This window comes from Patiria miniata, unplaced genomic scaffold (assembly GCF_015706575.1).
Source record: "Patiria miniata isolate m_02_andy unplaced genomic scaffold, ASM1570657v1 HiC_scaffold_10, whole genome shotgun sequence".
In the NCBI taxonomy this organism is placed as follows: domain Eukaryota; kingdom Metazoa; phylum Echinodermata; class Asteroidea; order Valvatida; family Asterinidae; genus Patiria; species Patiria miniata.
The window spans coordinates 16,455,730-16,469,243 of record NW_024037048.1 but is presented as its reverse complement, the minus strand read 5'-3'; the positions used below and the strand labels follow the sequence as shown (position 1 = coordinate 16,469,243).

General features: G+C 41.5%; 1 long non-coding RNA gene across 1 annotated transcript; it reads left to right on the top strand.

Annotated features, from left to right (window-relative positions):
- Positions 1-1,808: 1,808 nt before the first annotated feature.
- Positions 1,809-4,057, top strand: LOC119738995. The gene is made up of 3 exons (XR_005272527.1): positions 1,809-2,003; positions 3,010-3,154; positions 3,585-4,057. It is a non-coding gene; the product is annotated as an uncharacterized LOC119738995 (long non-coding RNA).
- Positions 4,058-13,514: the final 9,457 nt, after the last annotated feature.

The window sequence follows — 13,514 nt, the reverse complement described above, 5'->3', positions numbered from 1 at the left end:
AGTTTGGATCTGTGCACCCTGTACAAGTCAAGACCAAGAACAGGAGGAAGACCCGATGGACATCGAGGAGAACGGAGACCTCCCTACTGATGACGGTGGTTTCAACGTCGAGACCGACTTTGTTGTACCACTTGAAGTAGCCGAGAATCCCCTCCCCGATGCTGCCCTACCCGCTGTAATCCCTGGCCTAGGTGATGAGGACATCACTACCTACAAGACGGTGGAGTCCGGCACGAAACGGGGTAAAGTCATCTTGGTTGATAGTCACGGCTACACCTACACGAAGAAGTGGAAGAAGGCCGGTTCCACTTCTTCCAAAGTCACATGGCTGTGTAGTGTCCGGGGCAAGTTGCACCGGTGTGCCGTGTCTGTTCACCAAGATGGCAACCTTTTTCATGCTGGACTTCACACCCAGCATACGCACCCAGCGCATCCCGGGGCAGACGTCGCAGTTCAAGTGAAGGCGTTGGTGATAACCAAGGCCAAGGCTGACATCTTCAAATCAGCAGGGGCCATTGTCGAGGATGTCATCACCACACATCTTCAACCTGACGCACCCGCTGCAAGTTGTCCGAATCCATCCAACCTTGCCCGGGCTGCAAACCGTCACCGCCAGAGCCAGCGCCCTCCCGAGCCACGAGACATTGACTTTGTAATCGACCAAGGCTTCATCCCCGAACACTTCCTCCAGAAAGACATTCACCTTGGTAGTGCTCGCCATGTGGTGTTTTTTACACCAGATCAACTCCATGTGCTGGATGGCGCCAAGACCTGGTACTTGGATGGAACTTTCAAGTTGGTGAAACGTCCGTTCACCCAACTGTTCTCAGTTCACGCCTTCGTCAAGGGAGACACCGGTGGGATGAAGCAGGTTCCGCTGGCCTTTGTCTTGATGACTCGGCGGACAAAGAAAGACTACAAGAAAGTGCTCAAGGCCCTGCGGAAGAAGCTGCCGTCCCGTGCTGCAAATCTTCGAGAGCTGGTGGTGGACTTCGAAGTTGGACTGTGGGGTGCCATCCGAGCTGTCTTTCCCGATGCTTCCGTGAAGGGCTGCCTGTTCCATTGGACACAGGCAGTCTGGAGAAAGTGTCAGGCACTCGGTTTGGCAGTACCCTACATGTCCAACGACGGAGTTCGGGATTTCATCGGCCAGCTGTTGTCGCTCCCGTTCTTGCCTCATGAACACATTGGGCCAGCTTTTGAAGAACTCAGCAGCCAGGTGACAGATCAACCTGTCATGGTCGAGCTGTGCAGCTACCTTCGCACCACGTGGCTGGAGAACTCATCATGGAGCCCACGTGACTGGTCAGTGTTCATGCGGAGTATCCGCACGAACAACGACGTGGAGGGCTGGCACCGGAGACTTAATGTGAGATCTGTGTGAGGACTAAGGATCGGAGGAGTGGTAGATCATTATTTTGTGAGTTGTGTTTATGTTTTGGTCTTTGCAGATATTTTTAACACTGGCGACCCCGGCCGCGTCCCTCTCTGTTGGTTTATTGTACAATGCTTTCACCCTTTAGAATAATGGTATGGTCCGCGCTGCCACTGAGGCAACATGGCGGGTGTTCGGCAGCCGATTTCGGATCGGCACGGAGAGCCAATTTTCTTGAACTAAAAATCGCGATTTTCAGACGTTTAACCTATTGATTTTAAGCACAAATCTTGTTTCTGTCCATACTGTATGGGTTACATACTGCTTTTGTCAATTTTAATGCATTTTGGATGTGCTGACGCTGTGTTGACGCTGTGTTGACGCTTTGGAGTGTGTTGACGCTGTGTTGACGCTGTTTAGTATGACCGTTATCTAGGTTCACGTTGATATGGACGAAAGGTTTGGGTCGACATGCTTTCGTGAGATTTTAGCCAATATTGATGGTGAATAAAACAGGAATTCGTCAAGTCGCAACGTACGAAGTGTACATGTGTCATGGCGTGACGAGTGGGGACCTTCGTGGCCATGTTTTGGCATGATTTCGGAGATTCAGACGGAAATCTCAAAGGTAAGCCTATAGATTATGTATTTACTCTGCTCAGAAGATGTAGTTTTTGTAGTTTCTCCTTGTTTTTAGCCTGCGACACAAGGATTTTGTGTACGTACGCCGCGCCATGACAGGAAGTTATTACAGTAATGTTGTACATGAAACAGTCGTAGCGTAGGCGCCTTGAGCTATCCCACAGCACGCACTTTTGGACGACGCAACGACTCGTGTATGTAGAAGACTTTCATCTAAGAAATATTTCTGCCCAGTGTGCCTTGCTAGTTGCAATTACCCAGAAAATCGTATTCGTAATAAATAATCACAATGCATTCCTTAATCCTAACAGTAACAGTCCTGAATCCTCCAATTTCATTATGATTTTTAAATTTCATGTAAATTTTAGTCAGCGTGGTCAGGATTTGCTGGCAATGGCATGCATCATGCAGGAACATGAATGATGATGGAGGAATGGAGGTCATTCTTTGCAGGCAGGAGCCTGACATTGTTCTTGAAAACTTCTCAAGGAAACTGTGTACTGTACATGTATGTTCTAAATGCGTAAACAAAGGATTTGACATGTAGGCCCTACATGTAGGTTACATTGCCAGGGCCGTCAATACATTAGGCTATTTCTTTTTTGCCCTCACTCAGTCATATAATTGTACTTTTTTTTTTGTAATTTGAAATTAATGGAAAAAATATTCTACAAATTGTAGAATATTTTTTCCATTAATTTCAAATTTGACCTGGGACTAAAATGACTTGAGACTTACCCCCTTAGTTGACATTGGACCGACTTTTATACATTTGTACCTGGGACCAAGTTGACCTGGAAGTGGAACTGAGTTGGCCATGCTGTCTCAGACGGTCAGACCCGCCTGTTAGGGACCGAGTTGGTAACAGTGGTTGTTGGGTACGGAGTTTACTCGAAACCCATGTAATGCATGCTCTTGTTCTTGTTGTGTACAAACACAAACGTCACGTAACTGTACATGAACTTGAATGTGTACTTTAATTTGCCATCTAGACCTATTGGTTGTCTCTCGGACGCTGTGGAGGAGGTTGGCCTACATTTCTTCTTATGCGGAGTGTACGGCATTCCACCATGACACGCAGAAGACGTACCCTGCCCTGACGAAGGATACCTTCAGAAAATTTGACAATTTTCATCGGTGAGCATCTTGATATTATTTTACTTAGAAATTGATCATGGCATGTATGTACATGCATGTACATACATCATGTACAAGTACATGTTTACATGTACATTGTACATGTATGTCTGTGCCTATAGAAAAAGATAAAATATGAAACTTTCTTATCTTCTATAGTTTTTAACACTCATATTCAATGCAAGAAAAATCCCAGCAAAGGCACAGACAACAATCTTGAAAATAACCTGGCAATAATTTTAAACAGAGACTTTTGAGACGCTTCCTTTTACCTGTCCTTTTCATTTTTTTTACGTCACATTTAACCTAATGTGCACATGTTCAAATTGACGTCAACACCAGAAAAGGACTGGTGTATTTGCTGTCACCATGCATCTCAAAGTATCCCTTTGACTTTGTTCCATTTGTTATATTCTTGTTGTGCTTTCAGGTTTTGAAGAGTTTCTTCCTATTTGTGGATTGAAGATGGCAACGACATGCATGGCCGGGTATAATGGACGAGCTTTGGATTCCTCCGCATCTGATCTGTACTACCCACCCATTGCAATTGAACTCCGTATCAGTTCCTGACCATGCCATGACATGGCCATGTTCATTCAAACAGCCCAACCCCCACTCTGAACCTTTCTAAATAGTCCATGGTGTGGAGTACATGTACAAATACTTTTAGTGTGATCTGAATTGGGAGTGGTAGGTGTAGTGTGTTCGCTGCCTCCCTGTCCCAGATGCTTGAATAACATAGTTGACTTAAACATTTCATAATGAATATCTTACTGCCGGGGGGTTGAGAGAATTGAGATAGTTTGGGAATTTCGGAGATAACTGGAGGTAATCTTTGATCAGGACAGTTTCTGTTTTGTCCTTATTGCCATTTCAGATGGTATATATCTTGTCAATGTCACCACAAACACTTTTAGAGCGCACCCATGCATTTTCGGTTTCACGAACTGACACTGATCTTAATTTTACCAATTAAATCGCTTTTTAATGCAAAATTTGTACATGTATAATCGCACAAGTACACGGATATTGCCGCATCATGCTTGGGTGTCAGTTCGTGAAAACAAAAATGTACGGGGTGCGCTCTAAAAGTGCCGCACTGTGGCGGATATCAGTTCATAAAACCCAAAATATCCCGGTTCTGTAAACACGCGCGCGTACAGCGCACACACGGGTGCGAGAGTGTCGTTCGTAGTGACGATGACAATCTGTACCTGATTTCATGAAACTTATTGTAACCTACGATGCATCGTTGTATCCCTAGGATGACGCATCCTGTGATTCATTTTACAAAATATGCTGTAAGTGCGACACGTCGTAGTGTATTCAAAGGACAAAAGGTGACTACATGTACATGTTCATGTATTTTCATGTTATGTATTTATTCAAAGTACAGTAGTCGTCGAAAAGTCAACAAAGAGTCGTCGATTGTACTTGTGAAAACTTTTCTAAAATATTTAACAAAATTGACGATGTATGATGCATTCACACTGGAAAAGAACTTCACAGTGGACTGTGTTTGCATCAAATTGTGAAGCGATGTAGTGCTTTGTAAATCTGGGGGGGGGGGGCAGGTCATCCAGGTACGTGTACACGTACGTATGTGAAATTTTAATTAAGCGAAAATTTGAAACCTGAAATTGCCATCACCACCACTTATGAAATAGTGCAGTTGAACTGCAAGCTCCTTTCTCCAACAAAATATTAATAATAAATAAATATAAAAAAACCTTTACTGTCTTCAGGTGTGAGGGTATGCTTAAATCCATTTGCCCTTTCATAAAGTTGAATTTTTGAATCACTTTCTTGAATCAACTGCAACTACCCTACTTAATTTTTCAGACTTTTCATAGTTTTATAAATTGCCAAACCTGATTTCACTAGTTGAGTTCATGCCTGCATTACATGTGCACTTTATTTACTTGTAAAATATGGCTGTTGTGAAGTTTCACTTCTGTAAATGAAACTTTTTTTTTAAAATGATATGGATTGGTTGTGAAATAAAGAATGCGTTTATTGCCAAACTAAAACCTATTTGTTATTGTTTTGTTTAAGCTATAGATCCAATTAATTGTCAGCAGCTTCCCCCAGAAAATTAAGAGGAAAGAGTGTCTAGCTATACTGATGGCAAATTCATGCTTGGTTTTGGATTGTGCTGCTTTAATATGCTGTACAACACTCACTCACTGTACACTAAACATTTGTGAATTTCGGATTGTGTGTTTATTTTGTCCACAGTGAGTGTTTTCTTCTAAAGACAGATATAGATGGTTCTTTATTTCTACGTAATCTGTTTTGCATTTTATGCATTTTTTTTTCAATGTCTTGCGATCGTCCCGAATGCGATGGTTTTACGTACGTACACATGTACAATGTACATGTACATGTGTACATGTTGTACGGCGCTTTTGTGTACACAACACACGCGGCGCTAGGCCAGTTGGTACCCGCGCGCCAGTTTGCATGTATTAGTGGGATACTAGATCGTAAACCAGCGATGCAGCAGCCCGAATTCTCAGCGAAGCTTTGGAATTGTAGTCTGACTTTCAACGTCTATATTTTATTTTAAAATGTCGACCCGACCAAGAAAAAGTATGATTTGGCTATTTTCATAACTGAATAATGGTATCAACATAAAGATTTCTTCTGAAAAACTGCGTTTCGCTTTTATTGAAGGCTTTTAAAAGTCTTCGATACGCGAATAAATTCATCCCGCATTGCAAAAATGTTGGCGAAAATTCCCCTAAAACACACCTTAGCATATAAATTATACCCCTTTCTCATTTATTTCCTAAAGAAAACATCATATCCCGTCATTGCCTCTCATTTTTGATAATAAAACATATTTCTAAAGTGTCTAATTTTGACATTATTTGGGACGAAACATCGATGTTTTTTCTGTATGTGGACGGCGCCATGTTGTGTGACGTCACCGGCATCATTGGAGTTCACAAATACAGCACTAACGCATTACAGAACCTTTTTGTGTGTACGCGCTATGCATGTGGAACTGCTGTGTCATGGCTTGGAGGATATTTTCTAGAAGGGATAATTGCGGAGACTCACACTCATGACAAGGAGGTATCTTTTTAGAAGGGATTATTGAAATGAAAACCATCATGGCTTGGAGGATATTTTTTTAGAAGGGATAATTGAGGAGACTAACCATCATGGCTTGGAGGATATATTGAGAAGGGATAATTGAGGAGACTAACCATCATGGCTAGGAGGATATTTTTTAGAAGGGATAATTGAGGAGACTTATCATCCTGGCAAGGAGGATATGTTTTAGATGTGATCATTATTAAGGAGACTAACCATCATGGATAGGAGGATCTTTTCTAAAGGGATAATTATTGTGGAGACTAATCATCACTGCAAGGAGGATTTTTTTTGATGGAGATTATTGAAATGAAAACCATCATGGCTTGGATGATATATTTTAGAAGGGATAATTGAGGAGACTAATCACCACGGCTAGGAGGATATTTTAGAAGGGAAAATTGAGGAGACTAAACATCATGGCTAGGAGGAATTTTTTGGAAGGGATTATTGAAATAAAAACCATTGTGGCTTGGAGGATATTGTTTTAGAAGGGATAATTAAGGAGACTAACCATCATGGCTTGGAGGATATTTGTTAAGAAGGGATAATTGAGGAAACTAACTATTATGAATGGGAGAATTTTTTTTAGAAGAAATTATTGAACGCACAAACCATCACGGCTTGGAAGCTATTTTTTTTTTAGAATGGATAATATTTTAGGATAGTAATCATCATGGCTTGGAGGAATTTTTTTTAGACGAGATTATTGAACAGACAAAGCATCACGGCTTGGAAGATATTTTTTAGATGTGATCATTGAGGAGGCTAACCATCATGGCTAGGAGGATATTTTTAGAAGGAATAATTGAGGAGACTATGGCTTGGAGGATATTTTTTTAGAAGGGATAACTGAGAAGCCTAACCATCATGGCCAGGATTATTTTTTTTCGTAGAGGTAATTGAATGACGTTTTCTGGTTTCTAATTTTGATCAAAAATATTAAATGCATAGAAAAAAAGGAACAGTCTCCTACCAAATCACTGCTCTATTCTGATGCTTGAATGAAGAAAATTTTAACAGACACTCACCTAAGCACAGTTCTTGAATTCTCTCGCGGAAGCACTCTTCAACACTTCAGCGGATTGCTGGCTGGCTGAAAAAAATACCAACAAAAATATGAGTCATTAAAAATCCTCTAGGAGATAACTTGGAGTCTGGTGGGAGGCATGGCTGAATTCCACAAGTACAATACGGCCAAAAAAATGTCTGTACAGTGAAAATGTAATTTGGGTTGACTATTTATCTCAAATGCGTTCTCCAAAAATCAAATCTATCCATGAATTCTACAAAATGCATCCAGCTATTGAACTTGTATAAAACTGTGTGCATCATCATGATCCAGTGCGTTTGTATTTGCGCCCTCTAGTCTATTCTGACCAGTGACACTTTTATCCTGCAATGCTTAAAAGTAACTTGATGAAACCGGAATGGCGCACTGTGAACTATAGCAAAATGTCAGTTGAACAACAGAGTTCAAAGGCACTGAGAATATCCACAAATAATAACACATATAAGACCGGCATTTTGAGATGTCCGGATACCTGTATACGTTCTTCCGTGACCAACTTCCGCATAACTTTTCATTCTGATTGAGTTTGAGTGATATCCGGAAATAATATGAGTACATTGCACTAGGATTTCATGTTTGGAAATTTAAACGATAAAGTCAATAGGAAAAAAAGGAGGCAAAAAAAAAGAGTGTGCTTGATCATGCCAAAAATATTGGCCAGGTTATAAAGAGTCCAGGTTTTGAGAGACTTTTTTTTGGAAACCGAAAATGTGAAACACCGATTTGTAGTTCCTCTGAAATATTATTTTGAATGATCAATACATCTTTACTGTTCTGAATCACAGCAGGGAACTTGATGTTTTATACTTGCGAAAAACTGCGGTCAGAAAACAGTCCAACCTAACAGTCGAACCTAAATAAAAAAGCCCATCAATGTGACTTCGTAGTGTATTATCCATATCGACAAGAATCCAAATGATTTTTGTTCAAGAAGTAAAGAAACCAGTAAGTATTTGGACAATTTGTTTTTGAGAGTGCACAATGGAAGTAGTAGCGGAAATATTGCCAGACAGGAATTCCTCATTTTTATTGCCTTGAAATTTGAACTCGCAAAACCGTGGTCTGCATCCGCACCAACTGTTTACATTATAAGAGCTGAAATAAAATAGCTCGATAATTTACAAAAGTGTTTGAAATTAACTCTTTCAGACGGGCTTAGTGAATGTTATGCACAAACAAAGTCCGTCTGAACAAGTTAATTTCAAACACATTTGTAAATTATCGCAATACTTTATCAACTCCAAAGTGGTCGTTGGGAAAAGGCACAACTTCTGGATCGGAATTAGCGCGCTGGTTTTGCTGTTAGCAGACGTGTATCAGAGTCATAGTGAAATGAAAAAGAACAATTTTTTCATAAAAATCTTGGGGTTTTTTCCAGTCCTCAAGCTACCACATTTTCACAAGCACACAAAGACGGGAAAATATCAAGCCTACCACCGCGCTCGCTGTTTGGAGAATCATTGAATCAGCAACATTCAACAAAATCTGAATCCCGCATTGATTCAAACACATTGTGCAAAAACAACAAATTTCTTCAGAGGAAAAATGATTGTTTCAAACACTCACCGAGCAAAATCTTGTTCTTGCAGTCAGTTCTCTCTCTGGTTGCCGTCCAAAGGTGTTATGACCCGCGGTTGATGTGAAGGGTGGACGGCCCCACGTGTCTTAAATAGTGCCATCGATTTCCTGAGCAGTGACTAAAAACTCGGACCTGGATTGTGATTGCATGGCTCCTGTGCGCTGTAAATCACACATCACCGACTCGCTTCATATTTATGATACGAAAGCAATGTTAATGTCGCTGAGGCTATAAAGTCACCATAAAAAACTTGTCACCGACATTCAAATGGCCGCTTCTTATTGGTGGATATTGTATGGACGTCGGTGACACATCCAAACATGGAATTTATGATTGACACACACAACCTGTCAGTCACAGACCACTCACTTGTGGTCACCGACTTGTCGTCACCGACTCGTCACCGACAAACTGTGATTGGTGGATAGACAAGTGACGTATACACTGGCCGTGATTCATTCAATGTACAGTTGGCGCTTCAGTCTATTAAATTGTGTGGATATATTCGGGATTATATGAGGAATTAAATCGTACTCAAGCCAGCGGAGAAACTTGGGTTTAACTTGGGGTAGGGCACCTGGGGTGCGTTATTTTTTCAAAGGCTGCACTAAATACAAAATAAACGTATTATTACAACAGTTAATGTTTTATTTCAGGCTTTCAAACTGGAGCGGGGGGGGGGGAGGCTTCCACTGGGGGTGGGGGTATATGCCCCGTGTCCCCGTAGTTATGCCCCTGAGGTAGGCTTTGCTCCTTGATTGGGACTTTGAGGAAATAAAATACAGTTAAATAAAGTTCCATGAACTTTACGCATCATATACGGCCCGTGTATAATCGTGGCCTTCTAAATGTGGAAAAGGTTTTTACACTTTAATATCTCCCAGTTCGAATAATCATTTCCAGAAATGTTAGAATGCATGACCGGTGATGATGGACCTAATAAAAATCAAACGTTCACTACTTAAAATAATGACACAGTTCCAAAAAAGCATGTAAAGTGATTTAAAATCCCCCCCCATATCAACGAGAAAGGCTTGTATGGAACGACCAGACTTCCTACATTTGCTAGTTTGTGGCCTCCGCATAACGCGCACGATTCACCCTGAACTAGCCCGGTTGATATCCGGACAAATCACACCAGAGTTTGCCATTCTGTATTGCGAACCACCTCGATTTATAATAATCTCTGAAGCAATGACGTAGCGACGATGGGGGTGGGGTGGGATAGTTGAACGACCACATGCCCCCCTTCCCCCTCCCTCCCCCATACCAGTGGCCGGGACCATACCATACACGTAAATGACAAAGCCACTTGTCTGATTAGGGGCCTTACATGGCTTTGTTCCGAACCGGGCACGAAGCCTATGTTTACAAAACGACCGAAAGTCACCGAGGTCATGATGAGACATACCGGGGTTTCCCAAACTCCGGCTTCGTTCCGTAAACCGGTTTCGGACATGGGGTTTGCCATAGAGCTGGATCCGGTATTGGAGTGAAGCTAGGATTTGGAAAACCTCGCTTGTAGCTCACTCGACGCATGTAGTCGTGTTCCCTAACGTGGCGCACTTCGAAGCTTACCCAACTTTCCTCGTGTAGTGTTGCCAAACCTCTTTGTTGATAAACCTCAAATTCATGCAGTGAAATGCTGGTACTTTTACCTTATTAATGTTTACTATTTAACCTCTGTGAACAATTTCGGTTTCATAAAATTTAATCCGAAATGCAAAAACGGCGGCGTCCGGAAATTGGGCACAAATTGGCGGAGTGTTCCCTAACGTGGCGCACTTGAATAAATCTCAGAAAAATCCAAATTAACATTTAAGAATTTCTGTAAACTTGATAAATTCAGATAAATCATTATTATATTTACTTACAAACCCAGCCAGATGTTTGTCAGAAAATTATTTTCTTATTTTTCGGGGCATTTTCAAAGGGTTCACTTTGCACTTGAAAATAAAATCGGAAAATCACGCCAAAATATTTTTTTTCTTTTAACTTGTAACGGGTAAATAAACTCGCGATTTATGAACGGGAGTGTTAAGAACTTGATGAAATTTCACTTTCTTGGAAATTTCAGTTAAAACTTTTGCTCTAGCTAGGCGCTACAGGCGAAAAATGAAAGTGCGCCACGTTAGGGGCCGCGCCACGTTAGGGTACATGAACAATACTGTCTAGTCTCCGTTCAAACGGCTCGCTGTTTCGCCACTCGGTTAACTACCGCCGCAATCTCTTGTTAATATTTGCGGAACCACCAACTTGGAAAGTTGGAAAAGCTGGGGTGGAGGGGTTGGGCTGGACGCTAGCCCAGTGGACTCCTCCGTTGTGTACAATGCAATGTAGACGACGTCCAACCTGGGCTAGGCTGGACGCCAACTGACTATTGAGGGCACTGTTATGAATTGCTCAGACTTGCACAACAAATACACAACAACCAGACACTATGCCAGATGGAGCAAAATTGTTGTTCACAAACATGACAAAGTGGAAGGAACTGAAGGTGATATTCGATAAGGAAATAGCCACAGCTGTGGAGAATGAAGCGATTTTGGCAGAAGGAATCCCTCGGTTGGACTGGGGTTATCGTGATGATGCTAGCTCTTGCTAGATAGACATGATAGACATGATAGAGTGTTCGAGATAGGTCAGCAAATTATGTCGGGTGGGATTCGGGTGTTCAAAATCATGGTCATGGTGTTTGAAGGTTCAAGTGTAGTCCGCGGACCGTAGCCTAACTTGGAGTTGGACCCTAGCCGGCATAAATGTGGCCAATTTACTGGACTACCTCCGCAAGTAAAGGCCACACTACCACCATGTCCATCATCAGACTGGGACCGTGATAGCCCCATAAATGTGGCCTATTTACTGGACTGCCTCCGTAAACATAGGCCACACATCCACATGTACAAAAATCGTGTCGACTTTGCCAAATTTTGATTTTCACATTTAGGCTTAGTTTGTAGGATTTTTTTGCTTTAGAAGCATACTTACCCTCTTTATAGGCTAGTCAGAAAGTGCTGCCTTTTTCAGATGTCTAATTTTTGTGAAATTTCATGTTGAAATTTTGATACGCAAACGTGTAAAAATGAATCTGGAAATTTCACGAAAAATATACATCTGAAAAAGGCAGCACTTTCTGATTAGCCTATATAGAGGGTGAGAATGCTTCTAAAGCAAAAAAAACCTACAAAGTAAGCCTAAATGTGAAAATCAAAATTTGGCAACGTCGACACGATTTTTGTACATGTGGATGTGTAGCTTGAGTAACTCCAGCTGACATGCTCCATATTCATTCACATGTAGCATGTGAATGAATATGGAGCATGTCAGCTGGAGTTACTCAAGCTAGTGGATGTGTGGCCTATGTTTACGGAGGCAGTCCAGTAAATAGGCCACATTTATGGGGCTAATCACCGTGATGTCTCACGTTGGGATTTCGATATCTCTCTGCAAAATTAGAATTAAAAGCTGAATTTTTGGTGATGCAATGCTCACAACAGCAACTTTGCGAGGCAAAAGTTTGGGGGATTATTGAAGAAACTGTCATGACTGTAGTGAGTAAGAAGCTTGCAAATTTGATTCACACTGGTTTTGTTATGCAGCACAAACTTTTGCACGATATACACTATGTAGATACCTTAAGTTTTGGGACACTCATAGTCATACACAGTATTGAGAGTCCCAAATTTTCGGACTAGTCCATCATGTACAAAAACATGTCGAACTTTGTCAAATTTTGATATTCACATTTAGGCCTAGTTTGTACTTTATTTTTGTTTAGAAGTTACTCACCATGCTCACCCTCTTTCATGTCTTTTGTCATGTTTGTGCTGCCTTTTTCAGATGTGTAATTTTCGTGAAATTTCATGTTGAAATTTTGATACGCGAACGTGTGCAAACGAATCTGGAAATTTCACGAAAAAGAGACATCTGAAAAAGGCAGCACTTTCTGATTTCCAAAAACCCAACATTGCCCAATAAAAACATCAGATTTCACCCTCAAAACGGCCTCCAAATTACTAGATACGCCACCTGAGGTTCAAGTAGACATCAATAATTAAGATGGTTGTACTGAAGTTTACCTATGATCTGGATGAAAAGTGAAATTTCCCATTCAATCCCGAGAGCTCCCCTTGCGATCGTGAACACGTTCAATTTCAGACTCGTGTTAATGTTTGAACGATGCGATGTGGTCTTCATGCCCAGCGTACATTGTACATTCGATGGTCCCCATATCCCGAGTGCGATTCCGTTACCGAGCGCAATGCATCGATTATGATAATGAGTAGATTGGATCTCGTTTGTAAACACAAGTATATTTCGAACGATAATAGAGAGTCGGGAACTAGGACAGCTTTTATGGGCGGAAACCAGTTCAAGCTAGTTCCCGATTGTCTTTTACCATTTGAAATCCACTTGTGTTCACAAGCGAGATCCAGTCTACTCATTATCATAATCGATGCTTCGCGCTCGGTAACTGAATCGCACTCGGGATATGAGGACCTTTGAATGTACGCTGGGCATGAAGACTACATCACGTCGTTCAAACATTAACACGAGTCGGAAATTTAACGTGTTCATGATCGCGAGGGGAGCTCTCAGAATTGAAC